This window comes from Triticum urartu, chromosome 7A (assembly GCF_056163025.1).
Source record: "Triticum urartu cultivar PI428250 chromosome 7A, HENAU_Tu73, whole genome shotgun sequence".
Classification (NCBI taxonomy): Eukaryota; Viridiplantae; Streptophyta; class Magnoliopsida; order Poales; family Poaceae; genus Triticum; species Triticum urartu.
In genome coordinates, this window is record NC_141879.1 from 483155189 (window position 1) to 483160840 (window position 5652).

Here is a 5652-nt window from a genome sequence, read left to right on the forward strand (position 1 = left end):
TCTTCTTCACCGCGTCAATCTCCTGGAGGGCCTTGTGTGCTTCGGCCTTGGCGCTCCGGACGCTTTCAAGCGCCTGCGCGAGCTCGGACTCTCGCTTCTTAGAGTCAAGCTCCAAGGACTCGTGCTCTTTTGCGAGAGCCTCGAGCTCTTGCTGCACCTCGCCTACTCGGGCTTCTTGCTTCTCCCGCTCAATACGCTCCTTGGCCGCTTTGTCTTCGGCCTTGGACATCGCTTGTAACACCCCCAGTATCATGCTAAAGTAAGCTCCCCCTAATGGTGGCCATGTCATCATGATCGGTTTCGCTAAACTTCATTTTGATCCCTCTCCTAGTTCAAATTCAAAATTGAAATAAAAAGTCAAAGAATTGATTCTTCAGTCAGTAAATTGAAAATGTTTGCTGGGTTGAAATATCCACCAACTATTTTTCATGTATGAATCAACCTCTGTTGAATATTTAAAGTGGTCACAACCATTTTAAAACTAAAGCAACGTGACCTAAGATACCCATTTAAATCCAAATACAATTTAATTGGACTCAAATCAGCTCCAAACTTTTGTGCCATTCTAGAATAATACGAAGTATTTATGTGGCAGGTTTCATGGTTAGCAATATTCAAATGGTATGAAAAGAAAATCCAACGCATTAACTAAAACAGAAACGTAAGTTATAGTTTAATTAAAAAAGGAAAACAACCCCCCTTGTTTTCCCCTGGGCCATAGCCCACCGGACCGGCCCAACCCAACTCCTCCCCTCTGTCTTCTTCGTTCTCTGTTCACAGACTGCGGTGGACGACCGTGCATCGTCCATGGACGGATTAGCCACGGGGCGGCCATCCGCTCCTCCCCGCCGTCTCCTAGCGGAGGATAAGAACGACCCGAGCCCCTGGATCGATCCCTATCTCCTTCTTCCCCTTCCATTCGATCCTCCGCTCGAACCCGAAGCATCTCGATGCCTCGCTGCCGCGTTGCCCTCATCACCATGGCCACCGGTGTTCCCCTGCCTCCTCGGGTTGACTAGGGGCCACGTCAGCCACGATCACGTCCTCCACACCCAGCAGCGGGAGCCGGGAAGTCCTACATCGAGCGGATCGACTACAGCGTCCACTCCGGGCTCCAACGAACGCCGCCATCGATCTGCTGCACCTCTTCGCTACAAGCCTTGCCGAGTCTCCCGTGAGCTCCTCTGTGAGCCCTCCTCCACTAACCCCCTTCTCCCCCACTCACGCGCCACTGGACCTCGCCTCCGCCAGGCGCTGCATGCCCCGCCTCCAGCTGCCGCCGATGCGTGCCTGCCCTTGCCTGGCTCCGCCCCGCGCATGCTCGCCTAGCCTCGCTCGCCCCCGCGGATGCTCGCTGCTGCTGTCCCACGTGCCCGCGCACGCAGACCCGTCGTGACCCCCCGCCCTTCCTCCCCTCAGGTCGCCCCAACAACGCCCCCATGCGGTCCGGCCGTGTTGTTGCTGCATCGGGGCCGTGCCTGGCCGCGCTCCCCGCCGAGCCCGCCACGAGTGCCCACGCTAGTCCGCCCCGCCGCGCTCCGGCGCGCTCGCTGCCGCCTCCTGCAGCCAGCGCCCCTGTCCTCCGCCTCTCGCACCGAGACCGCCCCGCCGTGCCCGGCTGATCCGCCGCTGCTCCTGGCGGCCCCGGTGAGCCACCCCCCCCCCCCCCCCCCCCCCGCGTGCGCCCTGACCCCACCTGCCGCTTCCCCCCCTCGCGCTCGCCACCGGCCATGGCCATGGCCGAGCCTCTCTGTACGCGCGCGTGCGCAACCACGCCTGGCCCGGCTGGGTCAATGGTGTGTGGGTCCCGTCGAATTTAATTAGAGCCTAAACAAGTTAATTAGAGCTAACCCCCTCCTAATAGCCACTTACATGTGGGCCACCCCCTATAGTTATTCCAATTTAATTAAACTGTTAAAATAGAGTCAATGATGTGTGGGACCCGCCTACATTATTCACCCCTTGACTAGTCAATGTTGGCTGGGTCAACTGGGCCCCGCTCGCCCACTGTCAGCCCCACAGCACATTGCTGGATGCACTGCACCGGGTGCACCCATCCCTTTTATGGTAGTTTTTTTATTTTAAAAATAATTCCAGAATGTTGTTAAAACTTGGAAAATTAATATAAAATAATTCATAACTTGGATGAAATTAATTTATATATGAAAGTTGATCAGAAAAATGAGACGAACCCGAATACGCTATCCACATACCTGTCAGATGCCTCCAGCACTGCAAACATGGAACCTTTTCCACTGGTTCATTTGTCTGACACATGTCCGAAACCGAGAAAACGTTCTAGTTAAATTCCCGCTTCGTCTACAACGTGTAGCATGATACATCTCCAACGTATCTATAATTTTTGATTGCTCCATGCTATATTATCTACTGTTTTGGACTATATTGGGCTTTATTTTCCACTTTTATATTATTTTTGGGACTAACCTATTAACCAGAGGCCCAACCCAGAATTGCTGTTTTTTTGCCTATTTCAGTGTTTCGAAGAAACCGAATATCAAACGGAGTCCAAACAGAAAAAATCCTTTTTGGAACATGATTTTCTTCTCGGATAAGACCCAGGAGACTTGGACCCTACTCCAAGAAGTACCGGAGGCGGTCACGAGGGTAGGGGGCGCGCCCCCTGCCTCGTGGGCCCCTCGGTGCTCCACCGACATACTCCTTCCTCCTATATATACCCACGTACCCCCAAACGATTAGAACAGGAGCCAAAAACCTAATTCCACCGCTGCAACTTTCTGTATCCACGAGATCCCATCTTGGGGCCTGTTTCGGAGCTCCGCCGGAGAGGGCCGTCATCACGGAGGGCTTCTACATCATCATAGCCCCTCCGATGAAGTGTGAGTAGTTTACCTCAGACCTTCGGGTCCATAGTTATTAGCTAGATGGCTTCTTCTCTCTTTTTGGATATCAATACAATGTTCTCCCCCTCTCTTGTGGAGACCTATTCGCTGTAGTCTTCTTCTTTTGCGGTGTGTTTGTTGAGACCGATGAATTGTGGGTTTATGATCAAGTCTATCTATGAACAATATTTGAATCTTCTCTGAATTCTTTTATGTATGATTGGTTATCTTTGCAAGCCTCTTCAAATTATCCGTTTGGTTTGGTCAACTAGATTGGTAGTTCTTGCCATGGGAGAAGTGCTTAGCTTTGGGTTCGATCTTGCGGTGTTCTTTCCCAGTGACAGAAGGGGCAGCAAGACACGTATTGTATCGTTGCCATCGAGGATAACAAGATGGGGTTTATTACATATTGCATGAATTTATCTCTCTACATCATGTCATCTTGCTTAAAGCGTTACTCTGTTTTTAACTTAATACTCTAGATGCATGCTGGATAGCGGTCGATGAGTGGAGTAATAGTAGTAGATGCAGAATCGTTTCGATCTACTTGTCACGGACGTGATGTCTATATACATGATGATGCCTATATATTCTCATAACTATGCTCAATTCTGTCAATTGCTCAACAATAATTTGTTCACCCACCGTAGAAAACTTATGCTCTTGAGAGAAGCCACTAGTGAAACCTATGGCCCCGGGGTCTATTCTCATCATATCAATCTCCATCACTTTAATCTTGTTTTGTTTTTACTTTGCCTTTTACTTTTCACTTTGCATCTTTATATCAAAAATACCAAAAATATTATCTATCGGATCTCACTTCAGTAAGTGACCGTGAAGGGATTGACAACCCCTAACCGCGTTGGTTGCGTTGAGCTCTTTGTGTTGTGTAGGTACGAGGGACTTGCGCGTGGCCTCCTACTGGATTGATACCTTGGTTCTCAAAAACTGAGGGAAATACTTACGCTACTCTACTGCATCATCCTTTCCTCTTCAGGGAAAACCAACGCAAGCTCAAGAGGTAGCATAGCACTGCGTTAGTTCGCCCCAGCGCAACGTTTTGCTTGTATTGCTTTGTGATGCATTGTTTGCTCTGATATTTATTATGTTCCACCTCTTATCTCTCGGTAGACCCCGGTACCGACGCAGTCCCCAAGACCGACGCAGCTCCAGAGTTCGACTACACTATTAATGACCCTTCTTCCTTTTCAGCAGAGCTTCCAGGCAAGCAAACCCCCCTTGAGCATTCTGATATCGCCTATTTCTTTCTCTCCCATGCTTGCATTAGAACTGCTACTGCTTTCTGTATGATCCTACTCTGATGCATTGTCACAGCCCTAGAGTTTGCTTGTAACTAGTGGCATTGCATCCATGCATCATGCTTAAATTTCATGAAACCTGAAATGGGGATTGGTAAACCCTAGCACCAAATGAAATTCAAATAGGTTCAAATAAAATATTTTTCAATGACCCAGAATGCCTTAGGAAATGTTCATGATTTCTGATAAAGGTGAAAACCTCTTCCAAAAATGATGAACATATTTATAGGTCATTCCTGGATTTTTGAATTAAATCTTAAACTATTTGACTTTGGGCAGTTAAACACTATAAATAATTTAAATGCTCAAATAATGTTGGAACTATTTGTGGGCCACTGGAATAATTCAGAAAGTGCTCATGAATATTTTTAGGATTTATAAAATTGATTTGGTTTTTTTAAAACTGGATAAAAAACAAACTGCAAATTAGAAAACAGAAACAAAAATAGAAAGGACAGAAACCTACCTAACTTACCTGCAGCCCATCTGGTGCCCCAGCTGGCCTAGCACTGTGCGGCCCACTGGCCCATAGTGCCAGTCATCACCAACCTCCCGCCAGAGCAGGCAGGCTGCTGCCTGTCGCCCGTGGGCCGCCCCTGGCCACCTCCTGCTTGCCACCGAGGCGCCCCGACGCGTCTGGAGACGCCCGCAGCCCCCTCGCTCCTCTCCCTCACTCTCTGCTCTCTCCCTCGCCCTCTGCTCCCTCTCCCGAGCACACCCGAGTGGAGCTCGTCGCGCCGCTCGCCGTTCCCGCGGCCACCGGCCACCCCACGGCTCACCGACGCGCCCAGAAGCTCCGCCACTTTGTCCTCTACCTCCTCGACGAGCCACGAGGCCCCGGACGCGCTGCAACACCGCCATCGCCGCCGCCCTCTTCGTTCGGCCACCAAGATCGCCGGCGACCTCTCGTCACCACCAGCCCCTCCCCGAGCTCACCGAGGCCTCCGTTCAACTCTATGTGAGCTACCGCTTCAAACCCCTCTCTTCCCCGCCTCGATTGCGCCTGGTAGCCCTCGTTCTCACCGGAGCTGAAGCTCCCCGCCGCCGGCCATGTCGCCATCATAGCTACGGCCGTGCAAGCTCGCGTTCGAGCTCACCGTTGCACTCACCGCACTACCGCGAGTCGAACACGACCGTCCACGGTTCCTCCCGTGCCCCGCACCGCCCACACCATTGTGCCCGAACTCCGGCTGTCGCCTAGCCGCTGCCGTCGTCGACTCAGACTGTCTCAGCTGCAGCCGCTGCCACCACTAGATGCGCAAGAGCGTCAGAAAGCCGTAGCAACAAACCGCGTACAAAACGGAGCCCCGTAGCGTTTTTCCAAAACGCTCCGCCGTCGTTTTGGTCGTCGCCGGCCGAACTCCGGCGAGGTGGACATGGCCTGTCATTAGCCACTAATGACGCCACTAACTAACCCCATAGCTCACTGACTGATGGGCCCCATGCCCATAAGTAAACTTAGTTTATTTCCT

General features: G+C 51.3%; 1 long non-coding RNA gene across 1 annotated transcript; it reads left to right on the top strand.

Annotated features, from left to right (window-relative positions):
- Window positions 1–258: 258 nt before the first annotated feature.
- On the top strand, window positions 259–4085 carry LOC147960062 (uncharacterized). The gene is made up of 3 exons (XR_015610747.1): window positions 259–1174; window positions 2496–3882; window positions 3993–4085. It is a non-coding gene; the product is annotated as an uncharacterized LOC147960062 (long non-coding RNA).
- Window positions 4086–5652: the final 1567 nt, after the last annotated feature.